Here is a 19,868-nt window from a genome sequence, read left to right on the forward strand (position 1 = left end):
CGATCACTCGACTGTTTTGTTTTCAAATAAAAAATGGCGTAGAGGCGGTTTCTGGGTGGATATATACCAACCGGCAGCAGCAACAAAGCTATTCTCCCTGTGCATATCCTGCAAATTTACTTTAGCAAATAGGCCCAATAGAAACATTCTATTTTAGTGTGTTTGTGTGCTTGTGCGTGAGCATGCGTGTGTATATATTGATACATATACATCACATTTATTTGCCCTTTTTTTTCTTGGGGGGGGGGGCGCCAAATTAGAACTTGCCTCCGGGCGACTGGGATGAACTTACGCCACTGATTATCGACCATAACACCCACATAAGCAGCAGGGAGTCAGCAACCAAGTTTTCGGTGCCCTTGCGGGGAGTTTGGAGTAGATGATCGGAAGAGTGAGGGAAGGAGAAGCACATGAGGGAAGAGGGCCCTGCTCGTAAGAGCTTACATTCTAAAAGGGAAGAGCAGACAAACAGGTGTGACACGGATGGGGCAGACAGGGAGGAAGGAACATGTACCAGGAAGTTAGGATAAGAGCTGGAAGGCTTTGATGAAGTAGTGGGTCTTGAGAGCCCATTTGAATGATTGTAGAGAGGTGTAGAGTCTCATGGGGAGAGGGAGAGAGTTCCAGAGGTGGGGAGCAGCACAGGCAATCTTGGAGACAGGAGTGGGAGGAAGTAATAAGTTGGCATGAAAGGCGGCGTGCATTAGTTGAATTAAGAGGGCGGACAGGAGAATGAAGGGAGATGAGGTCAGAGATGTAAATGGGAGAGGAATGGGTGAGGGCTTTGTAAGCGAGTGTAAGAACCTTGAATTGGGTTATGAAATGGAAGGGGAGCCAGTGGAGGGCTTGTAAGAGAGGGGAGGTGGATGTAGAGTGTCTGGAGAAGAAGATGAGCCGAGCAGCTGCATTAAGGACAGACTGGAGAGGAGAGATGGGATTTGGGGAGGCCAGATAGGAGGTTACAGTAGTCCAATCTGGAGATGACCATTGAGTGTATGAGGGTTTTAGCAGCATCCTGGGAGAGATAGGGTCTGATCTTGGAAATATTTTTGAGATGGAAACAACAGGACTGCAAGAGGTGGTGGATATGTGATTTGAAGGGGAGGGAAGAGTCCAGGATAACTCCAAGAAAGCGCACTTGGGGGCTAGAGGAGAAGGTTGTGCCATCAATAGATAATGAAATTGTCGGAAGTGAGGTTATGTGGGAGGTTGTGTGGGTGCAACAGGTAATTGCACATCACACCGTCGTACGCCAGATTGCTCAGTGTGTATGGCGCACGTGATGTATCATTACATCAGTTGCCGCATCATTGGGTTGCACCATCGTATGGTTTGTACCCAGCTTAAGAACCTCTCTTTTCAATATCATCATTAATATGACAGTCAATAACAGACTCAATAAGGTGCACTTATATGCAGTATTGTGGCTGTTGAGCTGTAATTGCACATAGTAAATATTTATTAAGTCTGCACATATTATTTAACTAATAGTCATGTTTAACTTTTTAATATTATACTAGTTTAGCTAAATATATTTTTTCATAAGAGAAAAAATTAAAACAAAGAGGTATATTTACTAAAGTGCGGACTTTTAGAAGTGGAGTTGTTGCCCATAGCAGATCCTACTTAACATTTATCTAGCACTTTTTAGAAGACCGGATACTGATTGGTTGCTATAGGCAACATCTCCACTTCTAAAAACTCGCACTTTAGTAAATATACCCCAAAGAGGGCAACTCGACCAATCAATTTTTAACTAGCAAAAAGTGCAAGGAAGAGGGGCTCACTATCAGTGGCAGATTTTACCTAGGGGCTGTGGGGCTGCAGCCTCCCCAGTAAAATCAGTCACTTCACTGAGCTAGTGCAGTCAGTGACTGCACTGGCTGCACTGTGACTGGAGGTGACTTTCCATTGGAAGTGCCACCTGCCAGTCACGCACAGGACAGGCAGCCCCAGGGGGAGATGACTCCACCCCCTGGGACTGGCAGTCCGGGCTGCGATCAGCAGAGAGCGGCTTCCAGCTTCGCCTGATCTTTTATTCTAAGCAGGTGTATTGCCCATCGCATGCTCAGGGAAGGCTTATAAATCGGGATCATCGAGTAACATCGGCCCCTTACGCACAATTACAACAGGCCTGACCTTACTCTGAAATTGATAACCTCGTCGCCCGCAGTGTGTACACAAGCTGCGTATGCCGTTGCAGTGGCTAATTCATGCACGTCCATGTAACTGCGTTCAAATGGGCAGGCACGTCTGTGTTTTTCCTACCACTCCCCGTTACCACCCCCAAACACTGATGTCCCGGCCCTTGATCTGCGATGGCTTTGTTGTATCTGCATAGTGTCACGGCCAGGGTTTCTCGGCATGGTAGTCACCGGCATAGGCGAAACTGGGGGTTGGTCCAGGGGTGCACAGGACCACCCATCAGCCCAGTTCCGCCATATTGCTTGAAGTCAGCAGAAGTGCCGCCGGGCATGGTGAAACAGCGCCAGCAGGCTTTCAAACTTGCCTCGACTGCATGAGAGGACAGCACTACAAAGTCACCTTGTGCGCTGCTGATGAACTCTGAGCTCTGACTGATGGATGGAGCAGGGATTCCCGTGCGGGGGGGGCGGGGTTGTCGAGGGCGGCAGGAAACTGCAACTGCTGCCTTTTCCGCACTTCTCCCCGGCTACTCCCCCAGCTTCAAGAAGCCCTCTGAGGTCCTGCCATGGTTAGGACTAGACTATACAGCGCAGATGGACCTGTGACGTCACACCCACGTGACCCGGCCTGAAAGGGGGAGGGACGGGGATGCTAACGGGGGACCAGAAGTGTCCCCGCGCGGGCTCGCTGCGCTCGCCAAGCTTCGGGCACGGTGGCTCGCTGCGCTAGCCACAAATATTTATTCCCCCTCTATGCCCTAGTGAATGGTAACGCAGGAGCGGTCCAGCCTCCTGCAGCGGTCACGTGGTGGATACGTCACAGAGGTCCTTTCTCCAACTAGGAAATAGCAGCAACCATCCTGCCATGGCTGAGCCAGCGGAGGAGCTGGAACCAAGTCGGCGCTTGTCTCCCTGTTGGATGCCACCAAGCGGGCGGCCATGGTGCGGCCCTTCTCCCCGCGCCTGCAGCAGCAGAGAGGGGCGGTGAAACTGAGGAACCCATTCCCCAGCCTGGAGCGCACGGTGCTGGGAAAGAAGAGACCGCGGAGTGCGAGTTGCGGGCGGGGAGCTGGGCGCTGCCGGAGCAGGAGAACCCGCTGAGGTGACAGAGGGGAGAGGAATCACAGTGCTGGTATGGTCCCCAGTCGATACTCGGGTGGAACAGTGAGAACCTGGTGACACAGTATAATGATCCCAACATCCCCAGCACCCATTATAACCCCCTACCTCACCCATACACACATTATACCCCCCTCCTCCCACCCATACACACATTGCACCCCCATACACACATTATACCCCCATACACACATTATACTCCCCTCCTCCCACCCATACACACATTATACCCCCCTCCTCCCACCCATACACACATTATACTCCCCTCCTCCCACCCATACACACATTATACCCCCTCCTCCCACCCATACACACATTATACTCCCCTCCTCCCACCCATACACACATTGCACCCCCATACACACATTATACCCCCCTCCTCCCACCCATACACACATTCTACCCCCTTCCTCCCACCCATACACACATTATACCCCCCTCCTCAACATCAACTGCCGCCCCTTTGGTAACGAGCTCCGGAGCGACAGAGTTTCTCTGTCACTCCGGGGCTTGCGCACGCGCAGTGCGGCCGCTGCGCGTGCGCAGGCCAAACCATCGAGTCGGTTACGAGCGCATCGGCGCTCGCGACCGACTCTGAATGAGGTCCTATATACCCCCAGCCATACACATTATATACCTCCTTTCCTCCACCTACACACACATTATACCTCCTCCCCACACCCATACACACATTACACCCCCTCCTCCCACCCATACACACATTACACCACCCATACACACATTATACCCCCCACTCATTCACATTATATACCCCCCACCCATACACATTATACACCTCCTTTCCTCCACCTATACACACATTATACCCCCTCCCCCCACCCACACACACATTATATACCATAGCTCCCAACTGTCCCGCATTCAGCGGGACAGTCCAGTTTTTTTGGGACTGTCTCAACCACGGGGTGCAGTGTCCCGCGGTGGGGGGGAAGTTGGGAGAAGCAGTGTGTATGCAGAGCGTGCGCACAGCATCTATTCACAGCACGGAGGAGAAGCCCGGGGGCATCCCAGCATCCCGGAGATGCTGGGCACGCCCCACATTATACACCTCCTTTCTGTTCATAGATTATACATCCCCCATACAAACATTGGACCTCATTCAGAGCCGCTCGTAAAATGCGAGCGCTCGCTCTGAATGAGGGCGGCCGCTTCTAAAAAATGTTCCGGGCTCCTGGCGGCTCGCTAGGCTGTGGGTTACCACCCACAGCCTTAACAAGCGAGCAGGATGATGGTGACCATCGTGACCATTGTGGCTTGCGAAAAGACCCTTGTGGTAGGGCCGGAAGCTCTCCCACTGACATCACTGGTGATGTCAGTGGGGCCGCCTATAAATGGCAAGCTTTCGCTTGGGATCGCCTCCGTTTGTGAAACCACCCTCCCGGCACGCGTTCAATACGGGTCAAGCTGTCGATCAACATCGACAGCCGCCCCTTTTGTAGTGAGCCACGAAGCGAGAGAACTTCTCTCTCGCTCCGGGGCCTGCGCACGCGCAGTGCTTCCACTACGCGTGCGCACAGCCAAACATCAACTCGCTTGCGAGCGGGTCTGAATGAGACCCATTATACGCCCCATCATGCACACACACATTATTCTCTCCTCTCCCCAGACACATTATATCCACCCTAATACTAGTTAGCATTCCCACTAGGCTTTTTCAGCGGGGTGCCGCTCCCTGCCCCATTTCTGAAGGGCAGAAAGCATCCTGCCCTCCAGCACGGCGCCCCGCTGAAACAGCCTGCGGGTTCTGTCCTCCACCCACGGGCCGCTGTGTCCCACGGGTGGGGAAATGGCAGAGCAGTGGTCACCACAGGTGCATACGCCTGGCATCCATTCACAGTGACCGCGGCACTTGGGGACAGCCTGGCATGTCCGTAAGTGCCGGGCACGCCCCCAAGAGTGATGAAAAGGGGACGTGTCATAAAGACATGCCCCTTTACATTGCCCACACCCCCTTTTTGGTGGAAGTGCCCTTGCTCTAGGTCCGGCATCAGGCGCCTAGAGTGAACACTACTACTACACATAAACATCCCTTCCCCACACTCCACATAGAGGGGTCTATTTACTAAGCAGTGTTAGGAGACAGAGTGAAAAGTGATAAGGTGCCAGCCAATCAGCTCCCAACTGCCATCTCACAGGCTGTGTTTGAAAAATGACAGTTGGGAGCTGATTGGCTGGCACCTTATCACTTTCTTATCACTTTTCACTCTGTCTCCTAACACTGCTTAGTAAATAGACCCCGGAGGCACACTGTACACCTTCTATCACTACAGACACATACGTTCCCCGCCCCCCAACACCACAGACAAATATCCCCCTACCACCACACAAACACCTCTCCCCCTTCCGCCCCTGCACAAATACACTGTTCTCCCTTGACCACTACACAGACATATCTCTCCACCCCCTGCCCGGTGCTAGACCTAGAATGAAAGATACTTCCAAGGTAACAGAAGTTCTGCTGAGGGGTTGGAACTGGGTCCACCCATTACCAAATGTCTAGTTTCGCCTATGGACTCACCGGGTATTACCTGTGAGGTCGTTATGGCGGGGGGTCTCTGGCAGCGGTGCTGGTATTTGGTGAGGGGCATTGGCTGTGCGTGGTTCTGTGCGGGCACATTGTCACTAGGCCTGGTGAGGTCTGGTGGTGTTTCCGTTCCGTTGGCATGGGCGCCGCCATCTTACCTGCGGCCATGTGATTCCGGCTATTCAATCCTGGTAGGTCATGTGCTCATTCCAGCCAGTCACAGCGCGGCACTGAGTATTTAGGAAGGTCCAGAGCCTTCCTTCCTTTGCCAGTGCAACGTGTTTCTCAGCTGTGGCTGAGAGAGAGTACACGTGCCTTATCTGCCTGCCTGTCTGTTACGCTACTAGCCTGAACCTCGCCTGCTCCAACCATTAAAAACTTCACTTTTTCATTTAAGTCTGCTTCTGTGTCTGCTCCTATCACCACCCCGGGTCCACAACAAATTCAGAACCTCACACATAGGTGATCGAAGTGCAATTGCAAAGCCAACTCATTCGGGTGCACTGTGGTGCATGCCATGTGCAGAACGCACTATAAGGCCGATCTGCGTACGCTGTTGTGATCCGGAACAAATCAGGCCCACACTACACAATACTCGTTTCGATCTAATAAATTAAAAATCATCTCGCCGATATTAGTGTCTCCATACACACTGTCAGATAACTGTGAGTGGAAAATGCAAATTAATTATAATAATGGGCTGGACTGAACAGACATCCAGGAAGAGGAACTTTTGCAATTTTTTTAGGTTTACAGTATTACTCTTGTATTGTATAGAAGCTCCATGTGCTTATATATAATGGGTGCAAGGTGTGCGGTGCACACGGGCCCCCAGGTCCATGGGGGGCCCACACCACACACTCTGTACCCATATTGTTTAAAACTTACCAATCCGAGGTCGGGTGACAGTGCCGTACAAAAAGCCGGAAAAATGGCCGCTGCGGCCATTTTTCGCATGTGCAGTAGACTCCGGGCACACTCTAGGGCCCAGAGTCTACTAATGCTCGGGTGGCCGGCATCTGTTGGCTGATGGCCACCAGAAAGAGAGGATGGGGCCCGGACGGGGAATGGACACGGGCCCCCTTCTCTCTAAAGACGCCCCTGAGAAGCTCGGTATATACTCAACTGTGCTCAGTATTCATATTGTTTATTATACCGTTATTATTATATGGATCCTGAAAAAGCTGTTGCTGTCTATGTGGTCTGCCTTCCCCTGCGCTACTGACAAAACATTAGTTCGTATTCTGACCAGCCGAGAGAAGACACCTCATAGCTGATTTAAACACAAATGCAGCCAAAGGTGACTTTTTTAGGATAAAATATCGCCAGGAAATGCGTACACACTACACTTTTAGAATGATGCCTTTCCAATATGGCTGATATAGTTTGTGAACTGAACTGAAGGGTTTTAGACTGACTGCCGGGCCCTGGTGCCGCTTACACACTGAACAATTCTTAGGCCGAGCTGTCAGATATAGCCTTGTTGGGCTGAGGATTGTATGGTGTGTACCCAGCATTACACTCTTAAAACATGTGTAGTCTTTGTAGTCTTAAATTTAACAAACAAATCTGGCTTGCCGACTTACTGGCTGTCTCCTCCAAAAGGGGGCAGCCATGTCGGCGCTGCAGGGGACATATCGGCGGCAATGGTGGGCGGTGTGGGGGCGTGGCAGCGCGACCATGTCATTGCTGCACTGCCACCCACTATACAATGCAGAGATTTCAGGCATTGTGAAGGTGGGTGTGGGGCTTTGACGACGCAGTTCAACGCGAATTGTGTTATCTGACCCCTCCAGACCTCCCATGTTTACCAGGTAAGTGGGGGTGAGGGGGTAAGTAAGGGGGGGTGCGGTCAGGTCGGGAGATTTGTCCTCACTTGTGGGGGTCTGGGTGAGCCACCCAATTTTTGGGAGCCTCCTGGCCATTGCGGGAGAGTTGGCAAGTATGGTACAACTATGTCTGGACTAAATATATGGCAATCATTATCATCAATTTGAGTACTGTACACAATGCTGAATTTATACTTGGTAACGAATATAGGGCTCAATTTAGACCCGCTCGCTAGATGCATACGCTCGCACCCAGCGTATGCAAATTCGGCACACACCGAGCAAGGCAGGCGATCACACGGCAAGACATAAGCACGCACACTATGTCTTGGTGTGCGATTGCTTTGTGTATGCAGACACCCACCAGCCTGTCTTAAGATGCCCACTTGCGCATGTCATCTCCAGAAAGTGTATGCAACCAACGGTACATCGGGCACCATCGGAAGCATTCGCATCGCTTGAGGTTGACTATACCCTACCGCAAGCACTGCGAGCACTTCAGTGTAAAATACAACCAGGTGACGTGTACAATGACGCTGCCTGTTAATTATGCACAGACACGCCTGCGTTCACACCTCCACTCCCCCGTTTCAAGTGGCCTGCCCCTGTTACCACCCATAAATGGCTTGTCCTGTCACTCATTTTGCTGCGCTGTTTTTTGCCCGGCGAGTGTACGCTTCCCGATCGCTCTGAATAGTTTGCGCACAGGCACTGCGATGCATACGCATGCGCACATTGCTAAACATCGCCAGCTACGAGCGAACGCTTCCTAGCGAGCGGGTCTGAATTTGGCCCATAGTTCACAGATACATGAAACCAGTGGTCAAAGTTGCCCGGTATACGGCAGTACTGTATGTCATACAGACAGTTTTCCTACTGCTTCAATTGTAATACTATGAAGTTTCATTCACTTAAACTTTCCATACCACATCTTGTAAATACCCATTTCAATCACTTCGTGTGACCCAAAATAAAATTCATCTTAGTGTTATTTTACTCACAAGATCCGCCTATAGCCCTGTAATGAAAGATACTTTGGACCTCATTCAGAGTCGGTCGAAGCAGCCGCACGGTTGTACGCGAAAAGGGGCCGTATATGCAAATGATTCCCTCGCAAGTTGCGTCCCTAAGTTCGGATCGATAGTTGGCCGACCAAGGGGAGGAAGCGGTCGGAAGACAAAAAATACGCCCCCTTCTCGTACGCATTGCACGTCATCTCCGGGCATATAAGGATTAATCGAGACCATCGGCAACCATCGAAACTGGTCGTAGAGCTTAAGGTTGACCATACCCTCTCTTAAGCTCTACGATCATGTCAGTGTAAAAACCTCCCATATCACATGTGCCATGATGCTACTTTGTTAATTATGCACTCCCATAAACCGTATGCACTCCCACAAAACGCCATTCGCATAATGAGGCACGCCTGCGTTCGGATCTCCACTCCCCCGTTTTCAAGCACCTTCCCCTGTTACCACCCACAAACGCCTCAGTCTGTCACTCAAACTACCGACCTGGCTGTGTTCAAGGAGAGAGAAATTTCTGATCGTAGCGGCTAGATTGCGCACGCGCATTGCGAACTGTACGCATGCGCAGTATAGCGCACATCGGTGGCGTACGACCGTGCGGCCGCTTCGACTGACTCTGAATGAGGTCCTTTGTCCCTCCCTCCTGATCTCTTCATGCCTCCTCCTAACCTCATGTGCAGTACTGTGTTCTCTCTATTTTTTTTTAATCTATTGTAGTTTGTATCATGCAACTGTTACTCTTTAAGACATATCTTTGTGTCTCATCTTTTGCCATTGTCTCCATTTTTGTTCTGTATTATATATGAAACATTCCAATAAAGTTTAGTTGAACAAAGGAAAAAAAAATCTCTTTTTGTATTGCCCTCATGTGTGAACAGCCCTGATCTGTGTCAGGATGAGTTTTAGGATTCTATGTCGTCCCTACTGGTTTAGCGAGCCTCACCCAAGAACGCAGAGTCTAACGGGGCCCTGGACTCTGCCAGAGAACCTCACAAATGGAATTTACCAATTGCGGCAGGAACCCCGCAGGTCACGGCTCCCTGGATAAGACCCGACTAGCAGAGTGTTTTAAATAGAGCAGGCACAGTACAGAATCGGAATCCAGAAAGGGGTCGATCAAGCTGAGGGTCAGGATCATGGGCAGTGGCTCATATAAGAGTAGACAAGCCATATAGTCGAGGTTGCAAGTAGAGCAGCGATGGTCTAAAAGCTAATAGGGTCTGGTGCACAGGAGACTTCACACATGGAGCACACACTTACTGGAAACAGGAGAGGGGTCAGGAAGTCTACTCACAAGGGGGCCGATTCTGAGTCGCATGGAGAATTAGCCCCCTTGCTGATTGCACCAGCCCTATGTTTGGCGCAGTTTCTCTGTCTGACCATGACCTCCTGTGTGAACGGCAGTGTATCTTTTACAGTGACACGCCCGTGTCTGCATAGCCACCCTCCCTGTTACCTCCAGGGAACGCCCACTGAAATCCATAATTGCATCCAAATCTGTTCTACGATTCTGAGTTCTAATAATCGGGACACATGCGCTGTGTGCCTGGGAAGCATGCACGGACTTGAAACATTGGCCAACTGCATGCGGCATTGACATCTCAGAATAAGCCCCAAGCAGGTGATGGGGTGAGTATCTTAAATAAAGCAACGATATCTGTGACTGGCTGCAGTGGTCAGCAGGAGAAAATAAAGAGAGATCCAACTGTGCCAGTCTTCACCAAAAAGGCGGCACCCGTAGAAGAAGACCAAAGCTGGATATGAACAAACTAGGCATCCAGTGAACAGAGGTGGGGTGCATGAGGAGACCGGAGCTCCAGCAATACCAGCAGTCGCTTTCCGGACCTGGTGAGTCGCTGACGCACAGTGGCGCAAGACAATATGCCTCTCCGATTGTACGTGTAGTCAAATGTCAGATCATACTTGACGACTTTAGTTGCTCCTCTACGGAAGAGGAGATGCAGCAGAACATTAAGGGGATGGGGCTGGGTTTTCCACGTCATTAGATCCCACCCCCATATTGTGAGTCAGTGGGGAATGGGTGGGGCTAAAATTATGTGAATCGTGTCATTTTAGCCCTGTCCCCTGTATATGGGCCACCATCCTGCCCACTCCATTATGAAGTAAAGGGGATTCAGGAGAATCACCCACTCTTCCAGGGTTGCAGGAGACTATCCAAAAAATCGTTAAGTCTCTCGCAACTTTCAAGAGAGTAGGCAAATATGTGTCAGATTCATCCAGCTTTAAACACTTTCAGAAGTTCTAAGCAAGTTTTGGGTTGTGCAAACCAGGGTAATAATAAAATTGTGTCCAGTTAATAAATAAATATTAATTGTAGCCTCATATGTAGCCTTATGCATAATAAAACAAATAGTTATCCCATAAATAATAAAAATCTAAAGTCTTGCCCACGTTAAAGTAACAAAAAAAAAGAGCTCCCAGCTAAAATAAAGAATTTCCTATTGCACCATCCTGTTTGGCTTTGTCTTATTGTGAAAATAAGAAAAGGCTCCTGATTGGCTGTCCTTCTGTTAACTCGCAGAACAGACATTTTTTTTTTTATTTTTTTTAATGTTTGCAACACTGGGCTCCTTCAGAGCATGTCTCGGTCGGGATGTAGTCGGCATTCCGGCACACACAATGCCAGTCTGTTTCCAGAACTAATTCTAACAATGAATATTGATAACGAACAAGAGGTGCCGATACTGCGTAGTGCTGAGTACCATCAGGAATATCATTATTTTAGCTGAGAATAAAGCTAAACAGAGAAAGTTCTTCAATATAGATCAGCACTAACATTTGGTACCCTGTGACTCCTGTAACCTCATTGATCAATAACATATTGATTTTTGAGGTTACTTTAAAGCAGACACATCATTCATATATTAAAATAAACCTGGATTAATTCATAATTATTGATGAAAGTGCATTTATTTCTTTTTTGAAAAGGCTTTAACAGACCACGATAGATTAGAGAGCTACCATGTTCTTGGGGAGTATCGGTGTCATCCTTTCATCATTGTCAATATTTGGAGCATCATCTGTAACATTTATACCCTGTTCTCATGTGGCTAAGGGCTCGATTACATAAAGTTTCCCTGCATTTTGAGAGTGAACCTCATTGTGGCTTTTATGGCTATCATATCAAATACATGTTATCTGATCTAATGTTACTACACAAAAACCTTTTATATACTGCATTGTGTTTGTGCCATATACCAAGGTCACATAACAAGCTGTAACAGATTTTTCATGTAATCACCATAGGGATCGATGAGTCTTAAAAGCCAACTATTCCCAATGTGTGAAATGCCAGGAGGCAGTGTACAATCTGCCTCACTCTTCCCTCTAAACCTACTATATCAACATTAGATTCTTTGACAGTGAATGAAAATGACTGTAGCATTATTGTTCAACATTAAAATATAAACATGGATGTGTTCAACAGGAATGAACCTGGCAGTGTTAAGCTGTTCCACAGTGACCACCACAACGTGGTGCGAACGTCGCTGCCGGTTTCCCTCTAACTATCACCTTCATGAGACTAGCTGGGATTAGTGCAAGGGCGTTTTAAGAGAGGAGGGGGTCTGTGTGCAGCTTCCATCCGGGACCGCTCCGCTCACACAGTGCAAATGCCTGCAGACTCTAGCACTTTGCCAGACTCTACTGCACATGTGCAGGTCTCCAAGAACATGGCGAACAGATATGCTTCACCATGGGGCACATACATTCCCCACCGCGACCTTTTATTTGTAATCCAGGCTAGTCAGTCCGATGCGATCATGTGATTGCACTGCAGCAAATTGGCTTAGTAGGGCCTGGCTCACCATGAACCTCTTGATTGGCTCCCTTTGCTGTGTTAAGTGCAGGAAGCTATAAGCCACAGGTGCTGATTATAGGTTATGCCATGCAGTGTCTGACAGGCCAGCTTATACTATGATCATCTTGTCTCTGGCTCTGACCCTGTTCAGGATTTTTGCTACAATATGCCTACAGCCTGTCATGAGCATTTGCTTTGGCTATTGACTACACTTAGCTTGGGTACACACTAAGCAATGTTTGTACCCAGCGATGCGACAGTCCGACATATCGGGCGGCCGTACCCAGCGATGCGAGAGTCCGGCATATCGAGCGGCCGTACCCAGCGATGCGAGAGTCCGGCATATCGGGCGGCCGGTACACATTACACGACCCGGAGCCCGACTGTCCAATATGTTGGGCACTGGCTCCATTCACCTGCCTGGCGTTGGCAGTTGGGCTGTTCCATCAGCCTTACATGCAGGCCGGCGGAACGTTCCCAATGGACGACCTGCGGGAGCGCGCATGGTCCGACATAGTGGGTACACATTTGTGGATGTGGACAATATGTCGGCCCGATTCACCGGATCAGGTAACATATCATGTAATGTTTACCCACCTTTAGACAACAGCCTGCCTTGTCACAAACTGTCCAGTATAACAGTTGCAGGTATAGAGCTATTTAACACATTAAAGTGTTCCCACCCCTCTTGTTCCATGAATGTAATAACATTTTCTGGCTGAGATAATGTATCCCATGTGTAATACTAGGCAGGTCCAATTAGGTCCAGCAATCAAAATAAAGTTGTGTACAATCGCCTGACGCATTTCTTCACGCTCAGTGATTTCATCAGAGACTCTGCTTAGCATTTAAATCCCCTTTAGCCAATTCCTGGTCATAGTTAATTAATCAACAGCTGCTTATGAATATAAACAAGTAGGTCATTTTATCAGAATACAAATTTCATGATATTCTCTAAGTATGTGCATCACATCCCTTATAAAAAAGAGTGTCTATAATAATTCTAATGCAAATATAAAAACAACATAGTAATAACAGCAATCTAAAGAATAAAAAACACTTGCTCATCCATTGGATATACATTCAAATACTTATGTAATCCCATGTTTATTTTTTTAACTCACACTTCATTTGTTATTTGAGTATAAAAAATAAAATTGAAGTAACTTCTATAACTACCTAGATTCCTGTTCTTTTTTTATTCAAAATTGGGTAAAATGTTAAACGCATTATGAATCATAAGTTCATTAGGATATCTTAAATGTACTTTTTATGTATTTAATTTCTAATTTATAAAGTATAACATACTGTTGTTTATATAGTAATAGCACACAGTGAATGTAACAGGCAATACTCAGGTAGGTCTGCAGATGGCAATAGAGGACTACCTTTTTACCCACCCATAAACCATTAGATTATCACATGCACTGCTACACAGAACCAGGACAATTGATTTTATTATATAATTTACAATTGGTTTCAATAAAGCCTTTAAAATCAGTTTTGCTTTATATAAGAAAAGTGCAGCTTTCTGGGTACTATATATACAGTATATGTGTGAATATAAATTATATATATAATGTGGCAAAGGGGTACTTTGCTACGTTCTTATGTCCGAAACAGAACTTATTCCCCAGGAAAATGGAGCTGCGAGGTACAGTACGAGGAAAAAACACAAAATCGGGCTTGTGCTCGGTGAAAAAACCCATTGATTCTGCAGTTTATGTGGAATCAGTGTGTTTCCGCGTGTGAATTGGTTTATGGTGACTTTACACAATGGGGAATTAAATACCTATTCTTAAATAGGTAAAATGTGGTAGCTTGTTGGGCAGTAAAAAGGTATATAAACTGGAAAAAAATCTAATTATTTATCAGTATGTCCATTTGGCTTTATGCTGCAAGTTACCATTGTCATTTAGAAAATATAGTTATGTCCGTTAACGGCAATGCAATATTTCATTTTACTGATGTCCACAAGGTGGCAAAGTAATACTATAATTCAGTGGTTCCCAAACTGGGTGCCGACCCCTGCAGGGGTGCCTCAGGTTGGAGGTCCAGCACCAAATCAAATTATTTATGGTCAATGTAAGAGGAAACAACACAAACATAAGCACAACCCTGTCTACCATCACACAACTGAAGCTTGGGATGACAGGTAAGCACAAGTTACTTAAGCAATCATTGTTTTCTGAATTTCTCAAGAACAAACTTTCGGCTTAGGGGTGCCGTGAAAAAAAAGTCTTCAATACAATTATTGTATTTTGGTGATTGTCCTCAGTGGCGGTTCTAGGGGTGGGCAAGGAAGACCACTCTTGCCTGCCGACTCAGGACTGCCAGTCTCCCAGCAACCCTTCCAGAATGCCGATGCCCGGCGTGATGACGTCACGCCGTGTAACGTCGTTGCGCATGGCATTCTGGGAGCGGCCGTGGAAGACAGAAGATGGACAACAGCAGCACAAGGAAGAGGAACCCGTCTGCCTTCACCAGGTAATACCGACTCCCCTTTGCCCCCCAAATGGCGCCCAACCCCCCCCCCCATGCAGCTTCGTAGCCCCGCAATTTTTTTGGGCGGGCAGCCATGCCCACTCCCATCGGCCACACACCCAGAGCTCAGAGTGCCAAAGGAAGCTCTCATCCTGAGCTCCACTAACACTGTAATCGGTCCTGATTGTCCTTATCGTTGTCATGTGTATATATAATATATAAAAGCCGCATCTGAAACCCAACCATCATTCTGCCTACCTGCCGGTGTACAAAAACACTGCGTGAAGAGCCAAAGATTCCACTTTTTGATTCAGCGTTCCATAAGACCTTCCAGTCTTCAGTAGCCCACTAATGTTGGGCACACACGACGATGTGTGTACCCAGCAACGGCAGATGCGTCCGGACAATATATGGGGCAGTCCGTGCACACTGCACGATCTGATGTACGACCGCCTGATATGCTGTTCCCTCGCCACATCCAGAAGCATAGTGTCATCCGCCTGATCTTCAGATTGCCCTTCACTGTGATGATAGACCTGCGGGAGCGTACAATAGTGCGTACATACTGGACAATGTGGACAATTGTTCAGATGGTGACCCCACCTCCTTCTGCATTTGCATTTTAAATGGACAGAATTTCACAGCTACTTGTGCGCGGCTGTGCAATTCCGTCCATCTCTGAATCAGGCCCTTACTCAGCACAAGTATACAGACCCTAACCTTTTTAGGGCTACTGTATATTTACTAAGCAATAGAGTTTCAAAGCACACAATTTTTGCAGATTTTGGGGCATATTCAACTGCCCGCGAGGTTTTAACCGTAAATAATCATGCTGACCTCGCGACCAATTTGGATCATCGCGGGTATTTGCGCTCCCATTTTAAAGAAATGCACACGGGGCTTTCAGCATTGGAAACCCTGCGGTGCATGAAAACACAAAAAGAACTCACCTGTTCCGGCGGCTCCGGTCTCTGCTGTGCTCGGCTGCTGCTTCTTCTCTCTCCCGGGATTGGCTTCTATTGTATCCTGCATCGGAGATGCCGACCCGTGTGAGGTAATTGAATGCACAGCACATGGGGTCACATGGTCAAACACACTGGACGGGGTCTCACACACATGACAGTGGGTCACTAGGTCACACACACACACTGACAAGCATGACAGCACTCTCACATACTCACCCAGTCTGCTGATGTCGGAGGAAGTGCCTTCAGCATGCCTCAAGATGCAGAAGAGAGAACAGTGCTGCCAGAAGGTATCTTTTGGACTAATTAAGTTGATTGGAAACTTCCAATTGCTTAACTAGTCAATAGGGGAGTAGCTGCAGGGGTCCCAGAGCAATTCCCGACCATATTTCCTAAAAATATGGATTTTAGAAAAAATAAGTTGTGGTTTGGGGCTGACAAAGATATGGTGTTGATAGCGTACAGTGAGTACAGTCAATTAAACAACCGCGTAATAGGTTGCCCACTGGGTGTTTTGGAAACGTCATCTTCAATGACATTTGGCACAGTTCAACAGAAAGATCTGACAGCGACCAAATAGAAATGATCGATTGGTCACAATCCTCTGAACAGACAACGATGGTTGTTTAGTGTGTATGAACAATATTGTTTGTGCTCAATCGTTAGGGAAATCGTCAGGTCGGTCGGTCGGCAGTTACATTTATCAAGTCATTAGCCTAAGCAACAGTATGCACCTACTCGTAATTATGATAATTTTAATCAAACGGGGTATAGAGGGATCAACAGGTTATTTAATTATTTTATTTCTAGTACTAAGAAGTACATGTTATGATAATGCATGCATCTGTTGCACCCACTTTTTGTGTTTTCTTTCAGTGCTCATAACTTCAGGTAGCCACTAGATGTCGCTCTGTCTTTTTCTTACACTTTTGGAAAGTAAGGAATCTTATGTGAATTAATGCCAGCACGTTCTATTTATCTGAACATCATAAACTAAAGTCATTAAACTATCCTCACATTTGCACTCTTCCAAGCTGTAGTGTTCATTTCAATGTTGCAATATATTACTAATGAAAAATCTCCAACTGAAGTAATTCAAGACCTCCGAAATTTAGATTGCATTACACTTAAAGCAGTAAAGTAGCATCCAGACCAGACTTTTTTTTCCCTTTTTTTTTTTTTTCTTTGAAAGATGCGGACGGTGGGCCTTTTACCATCAAGCCTCGACCAAGGATGTATAAAATAAGGATGTCCTAGTTTTTTTAAGGCATTTGTGTGCAGTTTTTATTTTAGAAATATGTGGAAATAAACCAAAGACAGCAATCTAGGGGTACAAGATAATAGCAGGGTGACAGGGTATCATGAGAGTTAGCAATAGCGAGGGGGGTGTATGGGGGCCCTGCCTATTTTGTCAGTCCCGGGCCCCACAATTTCTGATGGCAGCCCTGTAGCCCACAAATATTGGACAGCTTTATTTTTATAGGGCGAATTAGAGTTGAGTTTAGCCACGCCACTATCAAATCTAAATCTCTCTGCACAATATATATCTGCCCGACCTGCAGTGCAACACGTTTTGACATATTGCAAAAGTTGCTTCTTGGGTTTTTTTTTTGCGTTGCTCCCAACTCAGAATCAACCTCATTAATTGGTCTAAAAAAGAAATACATTAAAGCTGGGTACCCACTAGACGATTTTTTTGCAGGATTTGGCTGATTCCGATGCATCGGAACGACAAATCGTTCAAATTGCGCAGTGTCCACGAAGGAATAATGTTGCGCAGTCCCGCGGGTCGTTGGCCGTATCCTCAGATCTTTCCCACATACAGTAAAATCTGGCAATCTCGTTAATGATTTGGCGCAGATCGTTGGTCACATTGCACAGTTTTCTTCACTATATCGTTTGTCCGGGAGTTCCGGGGAGTTCAAGGGAAATCATTGACGACATTGCATCGTTTGCGAGTCTTCTAGTGTATAGGCACCTTTAGTTTGTATAATTGTTTATCTTAATGCAGCGGTTCCCAAACTTTTTTGAATCACGGTGCCCTAATGCATCAGCATTGTTTTCACGGCACCCCTAAGCCAAAAGTTTGTTATTGAGAAATTCAGAAAAAAATGTAGTGAAGTAGAACAGGCTGAGTCTCCCATATCCAAATATTCCGAAATACGGAATATTTTTAGCATGACTGAGATAGTGAAACCTTTGCTTTTTGATGGTTCAATGTACAGAAACTTTGGTTAAGGCACAAAATTATTGAAAATATTGTATAAAATTACCTTCAGGCTGTGTGTATAAGGTGTATATGAATCATAAATGCATTCTGTGTTTAGAATTGGGCCCTACTCCTAAGATATTTCATTATGGTATGCAAATATACCAAAATACGGAATATTCCGATATCCAAAATACCCCTGGTCCCAAGCATTTTGGATATGGGAGACTCAACCTGTACAAGTAAATTGTGCTACCTGTCATTCTTAGGTTTGGTTATATAGTGATGGACATGTTTGTGCTTCTGCTTGTGCACATATTTACATTACATTGACCATAAAGAATTAGATTTTTTGCTGGACCACCAACCTGAGGCACCCCTGCAAGTGTTTCGAGGCACCCCAGGGTGCAGCAGCGCACAGTTTGGGAACTACTGCCTTAATGTAACTCACATTGTGTCAGTGTTTCAATTACATACAGTTTTCACTTTTACATTTGTATATACCTCTGTGGATTATATGGTTTTAGGTAAAATTGTGTTTATTGGTGGGTTTATTCAGTTAGTTTGTTAGCCAGACAGCAAATGCTTTTTAGAATCTACTGTATACTGGATGTGTTTGTTTCCCCTTTAGAATGACAGGTGTCATAATCTGGTGTATACTTATACTTATAGACCATGAAGATGTGAACTACAAGTCCAGCATGCCCTGGCAGCCACCAGTTGCCTTTCACTGCTATACTGGAATGTCACACGATGCCACACATAAATCACTTGAGAGGCGAGACATACAATGACACACCTGGGAATCAGCAGCTGTGACACTCAGCCATTTTCACCTTTACTAATCTACAGGAATGTAATATACAAAATACCAGCATACAAATTGTCTTACCTTCCTATGTGATGAAAGCATGTTCAGCCTTTTTCTTTAATTAACATCAATAACCTCTCTAAACATGTTTCCCACAGGAACCCTGATCAATAGCATATAACCCATTAGTGCCAAGATTGTCACATAACATGATGATTAAAATCATAATAAAAAGGCCTAAAGGAGTCCTGCTTTATGTAAAATGTAGCAAGAGTTATGTAAACTGCAGGATGGTAGATGATTTATGAAGATTATCGTGGAAACCCTGATTAAATATGCTAATCTCCTCTTGGTGGTGTGCTAAACACAGGCTGGCGGATGCTTGCTGTTACTCATTTGAATATGTATATCTGTCATTTGGTAATTGTCAGGGATCTTCTCCAGTCTGACTTTCATTGGCTTGCAGTAGCTAAAGGTTTTTATTATATACACCCTAGCTCTGCTGTTGTATTGATGTTAAAAGGGTCATGAACAGCCGCCACATTTTTGTGCATCCTGATAATTGTTTTACAATCTGGGCAGATAATAGTTTACCTGATGCGTTCTCACAGTGATCAGCAGATCAAAGAGTTCACCTTTGCTTTACATTTTCTGGTTTGACAGCTGAGAGGTAAGGACATGCCTCAGCTTGTCACTCAGGGACTAGAGAGAAGAAAAAAACACACCAGTCAATCTAGCTCTGAGATCTGACATCAGAGACAAACCCCCTCCTGCTTCCTCCTACCTGCATTCTGGCTTCCCAGACTGCTCACATGTCAAAAAATGTCATTACATGCTGGTATTATTGCCTATCAGTGCAGCTTTCTGTGCATTATATGCTTGTGCACCGTGTACATTATAAACATCAACAACTT

This window comes from Taudactylus pleione, unplaced genomic scaffold (genome assembly GCF_031769625.1).
Source record: "Taudactylus pleione unplaced genomic scaffold, aTauple2 ptg000092l, whole genome shotgun sequence".
Classification (NCBI taxonomy): domain Eukaryota; kingdom Metazoa; phylum Chordata; class Amphibia; order Anura; family Myobatrachidae; genus Taudactylus; species Taudactylus pleione.